This window comes from Manis javanica, chromosome 13 (genome assembly GCF_040802235.1).
Source record: "Manis javanica isolate MJ-LG chromosome 13, MJ_LKY, whole genome shotgun sequence".
In the NCBI taxonomy this organism is placed as follows: Eukaryota; Metazoa; Chordata; class Mammalia; order Pholidota; family Manidae; genus Manis; species Manis javanica.
In genome coordinates this window covers 81658761-81673420 of record NC_133168.1, presented here as the reverse complement: position 1 = coordinate 81673420, position 14660 = coordinate 81658761, and the positions used below count along the sequence as shown (strand labels likewise).

At 41.5% G+C, this 14660-nt stretch overlaps 1 pseudogene; it reads left to right on the top strand.

Annotated features, from left to right (window-relative positions):
- The first annotated feature begins 12050 nt into the window (after positions 1 to 12050).
- LOC140845896 (small nucleolar RNA U13) lies at positions 12051 to 12166 on the top strand (annotated as a pseudogene).
- Positions 12167 to 14660: the final 2494 nt, after the last annotated feature.

Genomic DNA, 14660 nt, shown 5'->3' with positions numbered 1-14660 from the left:
TGCTGGCCCTTCGGCTGCGTGCTGGTCCATGCTTCTGGTGGCCATGGGCCTTGTTTGCTACTGCCCTTGGTCGTTAGGCCTGAGGATTCTATGTTCACCTCAGCACAACCTAAGGTTTCCTTCCCATTGATTAGGCCTCTTGACACATCTACAACACACTTCTGGGTCTGGCAATGCTCAGTGCGTTCTCTGCACCACCCTATTTAAAACTTCAGTTCCCACCCACGTAAACAGTACTCACTGAATTTCCTCTCACCCTCTTCACCTCTGTTTCTCCATAGCATTCCCCTTTTTTATCATACCAAATAAAATAAATGTACTCATTTATTGCGTTGTGCTACCCCTCCTGCCCTCACATGCACACCCTGTAATGTAAACTCCGTGATGGCAGGTGTTTGGGCTGTTCTGTTCACTCTGTCTCCCTCATGCTTAGAACAGTGCCTGGCATCCATAAGCGCTCTTCTGATGTTTCAGTGTGTGTCAGATGAATGAGCGGTTATGGGATCAGACTGCTGCCTTAGGACCCAGGTTCCCATAGCCACACTCGGGCAGAGAGGAAGCTCAAACTACAAGAAAAATAAAACACAGGGACTACCCCTTCATACTACCCAGGAATCACAACCGTTGAACTGAGTGCCACCATACGAAAGACTCGGCCATCCATCTAGCCTTGGAACTCTGCATGAATGACCATTGTCACCCACCCCACTATGACATGCTGCCCCACCCATCCTATGTCAGTAGCAGAGTCCTGACCCTTTGGAAGGTTCTGACACTCTACTGGTTGGTTCCAGTGGGGAAAGATTAGACTTCAGAAGCTGAGCGACTAAGGTAGAATCAGGAAGCCATTTACAGAAGGGGGACAGAGTTTACTGAAGAATTGGAGAAAAAAAGGAATCTAAGGTACAGAATGAACCAAATCATCTACTTCTGCTTGGTTTTTCTGAGCCCTATTTAATACTAAAGATCTTAAAATCTGAAGATCCTTACAGAGTCCCAGCTACAGGTCAGAAAGATTACTTTTCAGGGTGGTCATGCACCTACATTCATGCCCATGGGGCCTTAAGGAAAGCAGCTGGGCACAGAGCAAAAAGGGACTTAAGAGGAAGGGGTGACCTTTATTGATTCTAATTACCTGGAGCAAAGATTGAAAGGGTTCTTGATCTAGAGAACCATCTCCACATGTACCCACTACAAGGACATACAATGAATTTCCCAGCATTATCCCTGTATCCTCACTGTATCCTTGTCTGAGGTACAGTCAGATCAGGGACAGAAGAATCAAAGGGCTGGGTTTTGTCATGGCCAAAACCTGGGCGGTTGGAGGGAGGAAATCAGTTGACTTAATTTTGTCCCTATCCTTTGGGACTCTTGGCTAGTTACTCTGTGTTTCACAAATGGACCCATTTCCCCAATGCATACAATACATCTCTGCTGGTATTTCAGGGAATCTACATTGGAAGAATCCGAGGAGGATCAGCTAGATCACGAGTAAGTATCATGATTATGCAAAGCCACATCCAAGGACCAAGGTGTGAAGCAGGTCGGCTCTGCATGACTTCCCTCATCTTCCCCCTCCCTTCCTCCTACACACCCGTCTATCCAACCCCCGGCTGTCACCCACCCCACTGTGACATGTTGCCCCACCCATCCTGTCAATAGCAGAGTCCTGACCCTTTGGAAGGTTCTGACACTCTACTGGTTGGCTCCAGTGGGGAAAGATTAGACTTCAGAAGCTGAGCGACTAAGGTAGAATCAGAAAGCCATTTACAGAAGGGGGACAGAGTTTATTGAAGAATTGGAGAAAAAAAGGAATCTAAGGTACAGAATGAACCAAATTATCTACTTCTGCTTGGTTTTTCTGAGCCCTATTTAATACTAAAGATCTTAAAATCTGAAGATCCTTACAGAGTCCCAGCTACAGGTCAGAAAGATTACTTTTCCGGGCGGTCACGCACCTACATTCATGCCCATGTGGCCTTAAGGAAAGCAGCTGGGCACGGAGCAAAAAGGGACTTAAGAGGAATGGATGACCTTTATTGATTCTAATTACCTGGAGCAAAGTTTGAAAGGGCTCTTGTTCTAGAGAACCATCTCCTCATATACCCACATAGCCTTGGAACTCTGCATGAATGACCATTGTCACCCACCCCACTATGACATGCTGCCCCACCCATCCTATGTCAGTAGCAGAGTCCTGACCCTTTGGAAGGTTCTGACACTCTACTGGTTGGTTCCAGTGGGGAAAGATTAGACTTCAGAAGCTGAGCGACTAAGGTAGAATCAGGAAGCCATTTACAGAAGGGGGACAGAGTTTATTGAAGAATTGGAGAAAAAAAGGAATCTAAGGTATAGAATGAACCAAATCATCTACTTCTGCTTGGTTTTTCTGAGCCCTATTTAATACTAAAGATCTTAAAATCTGAAGATCCTTACAGAGTCCCAGCTACAGGTCAGAAAGATTACTTTCCAGGGTGGTCATGCACCTACATTCATGCCCATGGGGCCTTAAGGAAAGCAGCTGGGCACGGAGCAAAAAGGGACTTAAGAGGAAGGGGTGACCTTTATTGATTCTAATTACCTGGAGCAAAGACTGAAAGGGTTCTTGTTCTAGAGAACCATCTCCGCATGTACCCACTACAAAGACATACAATGAATTTCCCAGCATTATCCCTATATCCTCACTGTATCCTTGTCTGAGGTACAGTCAGATCAGGGACAGAAGAATCAAGGGGCTGGGTTTTGTCATGGCCAAAACCTGGGCGGTTGGAGGGAGGAAATCAGTTGACTTAATTTTGTCCCTATCCTTTGGGACTCTTGGCTAGTTACTCTGTGTTTCACAAATGGACCCATTTCCCCAATTCATCCAATACATCTCTGCTGGTATTTTAGGGAATCTACAATGGAAGAACCCAAGGAGGATCAGCTAGATCACAAGTAAGTATCATGATTATGCAAAGCCACATCTAAGGACCAAGGTGTGAAGCAGGTCTGCTCTGCATGACTTCCCTCATCTCCCCCCCATCCCCCGGCTACCTCCTACGCTCCTGTCTATTCAACCCCCTGCTGACACCACCCCAAGCACTCCATGTCCTCCTGAAGTGACAACTGTTGTAAATCCTGCATCCAATCAGCCCTTCCAAGGAAGGACTTACTTTGCCAAAATCATCCCTCATTCCTACTCAAAACAAAAGGCCTCTCCCTCACACTTTATTCCCAGTTAATAGTCTCAAAGAGAAACCAATTAACTGACACACAACAAAAAGAAAAAGTTATTGAGAGCTTCCCGTTCGCCAGGTACCCTTTCTAAACCACTGAGGTATTACCATTATTACATTCAAATGTACTTCAAAAAAGATGTTTGTATTCTTGAAAGTGAATGCCTGGATCATATCTGTGTGTACTCGGTGGAGTATCTCCCAGGCTAGATTCTCAAGCTTTGTAGCAGGCAATGGAGAAGTTCTGAGATGGGAGGAGGGAAGGAGAAACAGAAGCCCCGTCTGCTGGTGGAGAGCTCTTGCGGCATAAGGCAGAAACCAAATCTAAGTGATGTGCCAGGTGCCTGGATGAAAATACTCAATGGAAGTGTATTTCATGAGCAGATTTTGTGCACCATTTGCCTGAGAAACCATTCTCTCCAATACAAGAGGCTATTAAGGAAACAAACTTCTCCTGGAACCAGGGAGGAGGTGTACTATGATATTGTGCACTTTGATCAAGAAAGCCTGGGAAAATCCCCTCTTGCTCACCAAGTTGAGAATTACTGAAACAAACTGTAAGGGCGTGATTAAGAAATACAATTTCCTATGAAAAAGGAAAGGTGTGCTCCCAGAAACAGCCAGGTTGTTGCATTACGTGTCTCCTAGATATCCCTCCTGGCCCAAAGGTCACTGACCCTGAGATAACTGGCCCTTGTTCCTTTCGTGGGCTGAATCTATAGGTCAGAGGAGGTGGAGATCTTAAGACTGACCCAGTCAAATAAGAACCTAGAAAGTTTGAACACAGACCTTGAAAGAGACTTGCAAATCAGAGATGAGGCAAATCAGGAACTTCTTCTCCAAATCCACCAGAAAGAAGAGGAAATACAGAGGTGAGTGCTGGGTTTTCTTGAGGGAAGTTCCCAACCCAAGGGATGGGATAGAGGAGAAGAGACAAACCTGAATTTTCCTACTTGCTCTAGAGACCTATAATCTTATGTAGCAGTTCCTTCTTCATTCTTTGGCATTTTCTGTGGCTCAAACCCTGAATTACAGCAAGTTTCAAAGAGATTCTTGAAAGATTGGATGATATTCACCTGAGCTGAAAGAACACTAGGGTGTTTGACTTAGGACTCAGGTCAAACGCTGAAGTGATTCTTTTTCCTGCCTTTGAAGTGATTATGATGGTAAGGACCCAGGAAAAAATGGGTTTCCAACTTGAGAGCCATATTTACTGACACTGAAGTAACCCTTAAAACTGATAGATATGCTTTTCCAGTTCTGAAGCTGTCTGTTCCTCACACTATGTGCTTCTGTCATTCAGGCTGGAAAGTGAGATCACTCAGACTCAAGACCTGACAGAAGATGATGAGTGGGAGAAGGAAAATACTACCACCGTGGGAAAGGGAAAGAACTTTGCAAGAACAGGAAGAAGAAATAGCCAGACTTGTAAGCAAGGAGCTGGGAAGAGCCATCTGATAGGTTTTATTCCTCAGCTGTCTCTCATTAGTCATCAGATAAGCTAGTCTCCTTCTTTTTTACATGCAAAGAATAGTCAAAAGTCATGGTAAAATATGTGTCAGTGGCACAGTTTCTTTGGTAATATTCAGTATTGGGAAGCCCTGCATGTGGGCATGTCTATCCTGTTGAGTTGGTATATACATATATATGTGGAAATCAAACCACAGGTCCTTTACCTGACAGTATGCAGTGAGGTAGAGTTACTGCAGGGAAAAAGGCACCAGGTGAAAGGGAGAACAATCAGCTGAATAAACATGGGTGGTAGCAGGGAGCTTCCACACCTATGCTCTGCTTCTTTCTCTCAACAGGAAAGGAAAAATGAGACCCTGGTACACGGCATAAGAGAACTTCAAAAAAAGGTGGGTTGGGGCTCTAGTTTTCCCCACGTTCCCCGCAGGGGCTCCAGCTGTCAAAGACACAAGGGAGGGAAAATGATCATAGAGGATCCCACGTGTCAGAAAAGTTTGTGCTGGGCGTGGGTTCTACCCCTGCCCCACTCTCCTGAGGCTGAGCCTCGTACCTGAATTGCCATGGACTTCCCCTGCAAGCATGAGGTGAAGGGGGTGGGTGCGACATTTGGGCTATTTGGTGATCCCATGGGTTTTTTCATTCTATCACAAGAAAATGGAATCCAATGACACTTTGTCGGAAGGTGAAAGGTTAATTTTTTTCAACAGACTTTTTAAAATACTTAAATCCCAAGGGCTTCCCCTTTCCTTATCCAGGCATTCACTCTACCTCAACTCCTGCTCAAAATACGGCGGGTTTCCTATGATTGCCCTACTTTCTGACCCATGCCTGCAGCCCTCTGTAGCCCGGAATGGCACAGGGTTCAGGGAAGTACTCCTGCTTGTGCAGACTCTAGCTTTGGTGGCCAAGACTAGTGAGAAGACGACGGAGGTAGAATAAGATGTTTCCAAGGGCACCAAGTATCCATTAAGGGACAATCTCCTGGCAGCTTTATCAAGGCCATGTTATTTGGTTCTACACACCAAACAGTGTGCTTGTCTTCTAGAATTTTTTATTTGATGCACTTTTATTTGAAAAATGTATTTATTTAAAATCATAGCTTACAAGACAAAAAGGACAACATCGCAGAAGGCAACCAAGTGTGAACAAGGCCATCTAAAGGGACCACTAGAAGACTCAAAGGTAAATGAAAAAGCAATCTTGAGTGGGTTTGGGTTACATAACCAGGAAGCAAGCTTTTAAGTGGAAAACAACTATCAAAACTGGGATAAATTCTGTGTAGTTTTAGCCCATGTCAGACTTAAGCCTAGACTACTGAGTACTGAATTCTTTTCTGCCCTTGGTAAGGAATTTCGCTCTGAAGCCATATATTTTGTTTCTCTTCCTTTAGGGAGAGCAGAACACAATTGCACAATGCATATATAACACTGAAGTCCCTGGTTTATATCCTGGTCCCAGCACTTAGTGAGGTATATGAAGTTGGGCGATTTAATCAGCCCCTTCCAGCCTCAGTTTGAAAAACTGAATGATATTGTGTATTTTTAAAACTCTTTCCTTTTTTTGAAGAGTAAAACCTTGAAATGTCACATATTTAAAGTGATTATTTAAAACTCTAGCTGAGGCAAATGTATGAATTCATAGAGCAGAGCTAGGATTTGTCAATCTACTGTGTGCTAGGTAATTTACACACTCTATCACTGACTCCCATCCAGAAAAGGATTCATTCAGTTTATCACTCAAATATTTAGTGACCTCTACCTGCTGAGTGCATCATCATACACTGCTTAGCGTTTCTCTAATTGTGTTCCAAAGATAAAAACCTGGGCACAACCACAATCCATCTTGTCAAAGATTGAAAAAAGGTGGACTTATTTTTTTATTCAGAAAGCAGGTAAAATTCTTACTTGATATTTCCTGTAGAATTCCATCTTACCCTTGCCTTATTTCTCTTTAGCTTCTTAAGCTCACACTTAGGCCCATACTATGTCTGTGGAGGCCCTGCAGATATGGACACACTGAAAAATAGAAATACAAAGTGAAAAATAGAGAATTCCCGATTTCTCACACCTGGATTCTCACACCTGGCAATTAAAATAAAGAACCAAACTCTAGAAGCAACAAGGCCCTACATAATCTCATCCATGTCAACCTTTCCCCACCTCATCTCCTCCTTACCAGGTGTTTCCCCATGCTCCAGCCACATAACTTCCACATACACACTACATATGTGCTCTTTCACAGTCTTGGCTCTTGCTGCAACCCTGCATGGGACGTATTTCTTCCAGATCTCCATTTGGCTAATATTTACCATTTAGATTTCAACCCAGGATCATCTCATCAGACAGGACTTCACCTATGATAGCTCTCATGCCATCGCTATCACTACATTTCTCTGTTTGTATTTCTTTCATAGCATTTATCATTATCATGTTGACTTATCTGTTAATGTCCCCAACTAGAATGTCAGCTCTGTGAGGCAGAGACTCTGCCCGTCAATCCTGTTCACCACTGTACCCTTTCTACTCTCATGGCCCTCTGCCCATCATTCCGACATAGCCACCAATATAGAATAGGCTTGCATCAAATAGGGAAGGAAAGGGAAAGAAAAAGAAATACGGGGAGCAAAAAAGGAGTGAGCAGGAAGTATATAAAAGGAAAAGGAAGAGTGAAGTTTTTCAAGATTGGTGTTTTCCCTAAGAGAAATAGCTAAGAAGGAAGGAAGCTGAGAATTGTAGTTTAAGCGTGAGTGGAGCCCTGATGAATGCTAAGGGCTTGGGAGTGTAGAAGGGCAGGTTCACCAGAAGGACGCTGCATGGTTTGACTCTCCTCCATTAAAAAGACAGCTGATATCACACCTGATGCACATCCACCACCTGTAAGATAACCTTTGAGACAGCATTTCAGAATGGAATCCTGCTTGCACCTTGAGTTACCCATCTCCTTCCCTTTCTGTAGGTTAAGTTACAACAGCTGGAAGCTTCCTGTGCCGACCAAGAGAAGGAACTGGCCAAGGTGATGGTAGTAATTTCAGTATTACTTCTCCCAGAGGAAGGAAAAGTTGATGTTCAGTTAGACGACGCAATACATTCTGCAAATAGATTGAGTTATATATAATAAGGCTCCAGATCCAGAACCATTACGGGGTTGAGGAGGGTATGAAGGAAAGGAAGATAAATGCAGTCTCCTAGGTTTCCTTCTCTTCAATAATTTTTACGGGATATGTTCCATATCTTTAACTTCAACAAATTAGTATCTATTCTTCTCCCAACTGTCCCAAAATAAAATCCCCCCCAAAATAAAGCTTATCTATCCTAAAAAAAAAAAAATGAGTTCATATATACAGCAAAAACATATTTAGAACAATTAGAAAACTACATGTAGGGTCTGGGATTTAGGAGGAAACAAGTATACTCTTGTTCTTAAGAGAAATTTCCTGAAATAAATTTGACTGAATTTTGGTTTCCCAGATAATGGAAGACTATGCACATGTGGCCCAGCTCTGCAAAGATCAGGTCTTCTGCATTAAGGTACAGTTTCTCGGTAATGGGACAGAAAAGGGTTTGTAAGGTACAGGATAATATGAAACCAGGCTTTTCAAAGAACACTTTCTAGGACAATATTAACTTTTCAAAGTGGCATTACAAAGCGACTTTGGGTCCCTGACAACCCACCACCAATATCATTCCGTTACAGCCCTGGTCTCCTGACCTCTGTGCTCTTAAATTCATAATGAGCACTTTTCCTTTCAAGATGCCAATTACCCAGGGACCTGCCGGGAAGGTAGGAAGTGCATCGAGTGACCAGGAGTGGTGGTGGGTGTCGGGGCTGGAAAAGGAGACCAAACATTCATGTTACCACGTAATAATACATGCTTCTTATGATTAGAAAAAGTGTAAGGCTTCTAATTAGTAACTGTGGTTTCTTTTATTTCTCTTGGAAGAAGTACCAGGAAACTTGGAGGAAAATAGAAGAAGAAGCAGAGACTCGGCTCCTTGAGAGAGAAGTGTGAGTTTTGGCAAAAAAAGTAACTTCTTGGTTTTAGTGGTAACTCCAGCTCAGCCTGGGTCAGAGCAAACATTCCTCTGACCAATTCCTACTTGGGACTGAGTGAGCCCCAACACCACATCTCTCTCCCTTCTGTTAGCGATTGTTTGACTCCCACGAAACCACACCAACTTTAAAACGCAGGTCCTTCTTCCATCCTTCTTAAAAAACCACAGAAACACATCTCCCTTCATGCTTTTATCGCATTTTCAATTATTCAGGTTTATATTAAGGGCAGGAACATCTGATTTTAAAAGGGCTGGTGGTCAGGCACTCTGATGAGTAGGACATTCCTACTTTCACAGAAAAGCCCATTAAACTAATACCACCCTCATTTTCCCAAAAACATAGAGACTCGGCCATATAAGATAGGCATGAAACTAACCTCTAGAGACACGAAGGCCATCATATTACAAAACTCAAACTGTACGCTATATTAAGTACTAAACTGTGACCATGAAAGGTTAGAAATGGTAAGACAAAAGCCCCCCCTTTCTGAGTTTGTCTAGAATTGAAATGGTGAGAAAACAAAGTCAAAAATCTCACTCCCATTTCTTGGCCCCTTTTTAGAAGTAACATCTTAACTTAGTCAAGAAGTACTTGTATTTATTAAATATTTTAGAATCTTGGGATCGAGGTAAAGAGACCCAAACTTCATACCGCCTCTACAGCCCTGGTATGCATTGCGGCCTGGGAGGGCCACAGGGTACCTGCTCTTGGAATTCTGAAGGATACCTTCATGCTTCCTGAGAGCCCTCTTGAACACTAAGTATGGCTTCAGTGCTAAGCTCAGTTTCTAGAACAGAGCTGCCCAGTAAAACTTTGTGCCATCCAATAAGTAGCCAATGGCCACCTACTGAGTACCTGAAACATGGTTAGTGTGACTGAGGAACTGATTTTTTTTTAATTTTAATTAATTTTAATGTTCACAGGTACATGTAGCCACTGACTTCCATAGTGGACAGCACAGCTTTAGAATGTAAAACTTTTTAAATAATCATTATGTAGTATGAATATTTGAGTGTACTTTATTCAACCACTATCTCGGTTCATTTCCCCCTAGATCAAAAGTCTTGAGCATGAACTCTGCAAAAAAATACAACAGCCAAAATAATAAGGTGAGTGTTCTACCCTGTGTCCTCTCACTCAGTGCCACTGCCTGTCAGTTTCCAAAACACTATAAGCCACGAAACATACACAAATCTTCCCATGCGCATTTTCCAAGAACAGTACTAGACGTAATTTCAAAGCATTCCAACCTGAAACAAAGAAGACAACTGTCTTCCCTCTCTTACAGCCATGTAAATGACATGCCCTCCTAGAAACTAGTCTAAGACCTAAGAAGGTTCAGAATGCAAGCAAGAAGGAACATTAACTGAGGGTATACTCTACAGAGAAGAGGCTAATATATGACACATACACCACACCGCCCACCTCCTGCAATCACAGAACTCTTTCCAGATGATCAAAACATGGTCCCGAATCTTTCAAAACACGAAGCACCAGGGTTATCTGTCACTATCTGATCAGAGATGCCCCATGAGTTAACATAAGAAGTCATCACTTTTTTATGACAAAGCCCCAAGACTGTTCATATTTAACATCGTGATGTCACCAGCACATATGCAAAGGTCAGAAGGACATAGAATTGGATGCAGAGCATCACGGCTCTGTGCCTGTTTGGCATTTTGGGGCAGCAAGTTCACAGGACTAAAAGATAAACTTTTATTTAACTTTATTTTTGTAATGTATATTGGTTTAAGAGGCAAGGTTGACATTCACCAGAAATTTTTTGGCATGAAATATATGATCTTGATAACCTCAGAAAAAAAAGAAGTCTTCTTTTCCTAAAAAGCAAACATCAATGATACACCATTGTCCCTGGGGTCATCTAGATGTTCGGGTATATGTCACACATGCCCACAGTGACCATGACTCCAATTGTCCTGAGCACGTTATTCTGGCCCCTCTCTTGCATATTCCACTCAGCAAAAAAATTAACTGGACCCTGAAATTAACTGGACTCCCCCTCTCTAGGATGAGGCTTAGCATACTTTCTGATATGTCCCCTCATCTACCCCCAATGGCTCATCAAAGTATTCGTCTGACTACCCATCAGAGGAAAAACAGAGCGTGTTCATCAGGGTTACCAGAGTCCCATGACGGTCCCGCGCCCTGAGTCTGAGCCGTCCTTACAGAGACGCTCCCTGAGCGCTGATCAGAGGGCACGTCCCCTCATCAGACTCAAGCTATAGAACCAAATGTGTAAAACACACAGTTCCTCACGATTCCAATTCTATGAGCCTTATTTACACAATTTTAAAATGTGATCTTAACTCCTCCGTCTTTTTATCTCCCAAGGAAGTTAAAAGGAAAATGAAATAACTAAGGAAATATTTTGTAAAAGAAATGTCACAGAAATTCAGGATATATCATCTTTCCATTTTTATACCTTCTAAAACTTATCTCAGAATATATTTCTGTGGTGTCCATAGCTTGTTCATTCCTCTAAGGGTTGCTGGCTGAGCTGAAGGTAAGCAAAGAGTTATGAGAGCCCAGAATGTGGATTCCCAGAGGTCCAGGCTTCAGGCCCGGCCCTTCCACTTACTAGCTGTATAACCTTGGGCAACCGACTTTACGTTTCTATGCCTTCCTTTACTCCTATCAGTATATAAGGAGGTGATACAAAATTATATAGAAATATGTAAGTGTATATATATGTATATATAATGTGTGTGTGTATGTATATATAAATAATGCACACACATATATGCATATATATGTATATACATTGTCTGAAAATTTCATCTGTTTATGCTTATGAAAAAAATTTGTATGGTATCTAAACATAACATATAACTAATGGCTCACTGAATATTACATGACAGTGAGGAAACTGCTTATTTATCAATGTCCTTTCTTCTTCTCCCAGGACAATTCTCTCCAAAAGAAGGGAATATGGCTCTGTAAAAGGCAAGTAAATATCTTTGAGCAAACTCCTTGAAAACTGGGAGATCTACTAGCCATCCTGCAGACGACAAGGAGAACCTTGCATACACATTCACACATTCTCACACATACACACACACACAGAGTCAACAAACTAGTGTCATCAGTGACCACATTTCTCAGTTCTAATGCTATGACTTCTTGCCGAAAGGCAATTACTGATTTCATTTTCCAGTATTAGCAGCCAACAGCCTAGCAGTAATCAGAAATGGGAATGTTATCACCTAAAAGAGATGTGGCAAATCTCACATTTCCTCCCTCTTCCCTTAACAATCTGAATTTATTTGATGTGTCTGGATCCCCAGTAGAATCAGTAGATTAGAAATGGAGTACATAAGCATAGTGATTGGGATTTCACCCTATTGTATGAGACATGCCTCCCTCAAACCTTGTTACAATGTCAGCTCTTTACCCCCAACATGAAAAATATATACATACATAGGGAGAGAACTTCTAAATGCAATATACTGCTGCCTAATAACAGATAAAAGAGGAAATGATTGTGAAAAAGAGATAAAGCACCTAACACTATCCAGCACATCGTAATTGCTCAAAAATATTTGTTAGCCTGAGTAAGAACTCAAGATTCAAACAACTGAGTGCATACTAGTTCTGAAGGAATCACTGTGACAGCAAAATCTATATTCATGAAGTCCTTGCATTTTCAAGAAAAGGTCAAATTATGTTCAATATCTGTTTAAGAAGGCATAGAGAAACATATATTCAAAGTGGTATAAAATATGATTTAGAAAGAGTTCCATCAAAATGATTAACATAAAATTATTGGTGTTTAAAGGTAATTTCCAATTGTCTAGAATATTGGCTTAAGGGGGATATCCCTTCATACAAGGTAAATGAAGTACTACATATTTTGGTGTCCCTAAATATAGTGTTCTGGAACAACTAGTAGAATTTTTCCTAGAAATCCTAGGACTGCCTTCACCTATACTTTCAACACCAGTGCCCAGCATGGAATCGCCCATGTGGACTCCCAAGGGCTGTCTGCCTTCAGCTGGTAATCTGGAGGACAATGTACAAGTTTAGATCACCAAACTACAAACACCTTTCCTCTTGTTTTACTTGACCATTCTGTGAGGCACGGGTAGGCTGGTTGTTAAGAGATTAAAAAGTTGGTTTTATTCCTAAGATTTTCCCTGGGAATGTCACCCAGAACCTCCTTATGAATATTGTATCCAGCTTCAAGGAGATTTCTAGGAAGGAGGAAGGAGGTCTGTAAAGGGCTTCTGATTCTAATTCTAAGATACTTTACTAGAATGGATCCTGGATCCGGGCTCTAAGATCAACTCTAGAGAAAAACTTCAGAGAACTGGTGGGGAAGGGGTTCTCTCTGACTAGTGAGTGCAGTTGGTAATGAATTTGTCCTGGGGCTGGAGGCAGCCCAGAACAGCCGGATAAGGTTAATGTAGGAAGGAAACAGTGGAGGTTTGCTCGTGCAAATCATAGTAACACAACAAGGACAAAAAAATTCATCATTTAAAGAAGAAATCAAGACCACTATAGGGAAATTTAGAGAAATGTATTAGAAATATTAAAAGTATCATGAATGAAAGAAGAGAAATACCATGATCATGGATAGGAAGCCTTAACACCAGAAATACATCAGTTGTGTCCAGTGGAGAAATAGTCAATTCAATTCCAATCAAACTCCCCCAAAGATGTTTCATGCAATTGAATGAAATGATTCTAAAATATACTATATTTGGAGGAGTAAAGGGTCAGAGATAACCTGGAAATTTTAAAGAAAAGCAAGAGGTGGGGAATATGCCATTTCAGATATCAGAACTTACTATGAAGCTACAATAATTATGATAGAGTGCTATTGGGACCAGACTAGGAAAACTGAACAATGAAATGGAACAAAAAAAGAGCTTAGAAACAGTGCACATTTAGACCTTTGATTAGACCTCCTTATGAATGTCATAGGGGAAAGGAAGAATTGTTGAAAAATATGGTAGGGAAAAACGTTATCCAAATAAGACAAAAAATGCTATCAGATCACTAACATTCAGCATATATAAAAAGCAAGCCCGATGTGTTAAAGACTTAGATGTCCACAAAAAGAAAGGAATCTTTAAACTTCAGCATGAGTTATTATCTATTCCCACTTAACCAAGTACCCAAAAACTTACTAGTTTCAAATAATAAACATTTATCATCCCATAGTTTCTGTGAGTCAGGAATCTTTGAGTCATTTAGCTGGGTACTTCTAGCTCAAGGTCTGTTGTGAGGCTACGGATAAGATGTTGGCCAAAGTTACAGTCATTAGAAGGCTTGGCTGGTGCTACAGGACCTATTTCACACTGGCTTTTTTGCTGGATTTTTGGCAACAGGCCTCAGTTCCTCATCACATGCACGTCTCCACAGGGCTGGTTGTGTAGCCTCCCAATACGACAGCTGGTTTTCTCCTGAGAGTAAGGAAGAAGCTGCAGTGTCTTTAGTACCTCGTCTAGGAAATCATACACGGTCACGTCACTTCCACAATATTGTATTCTTTAGAAATGAGCCATTAAGTCCAGTCCACATCCCAATGAAGGGAAATCTCATAATGAGAGGAGTATCAAAGAATTTGTGAACATATTTTTAAAATGCTACAAACTCTCAATGAAGATAGAAGTATCTTTCAGACCTTGGTATTAGGGCATGGATTTTTAACACGACATAAAAAGGATTGATTCTAATTAAAGGAAAGGTTGATAAACTAGCCTTGATTAAAAATTATTAACTTTTGCTCTTCAACACTTAGAGCAAGTGAAAGTTAGAAAGTAGAGGGAAGTTATTCAAAGCACACATGGAAAAGGATTCATATCAAGAACATATAAAGAATTTTTACCATTTACTAAGAAAAGCTCAAACAACCTAGTAGATAAATGGGCAAAAGGAACACAGAAGACCAATAAA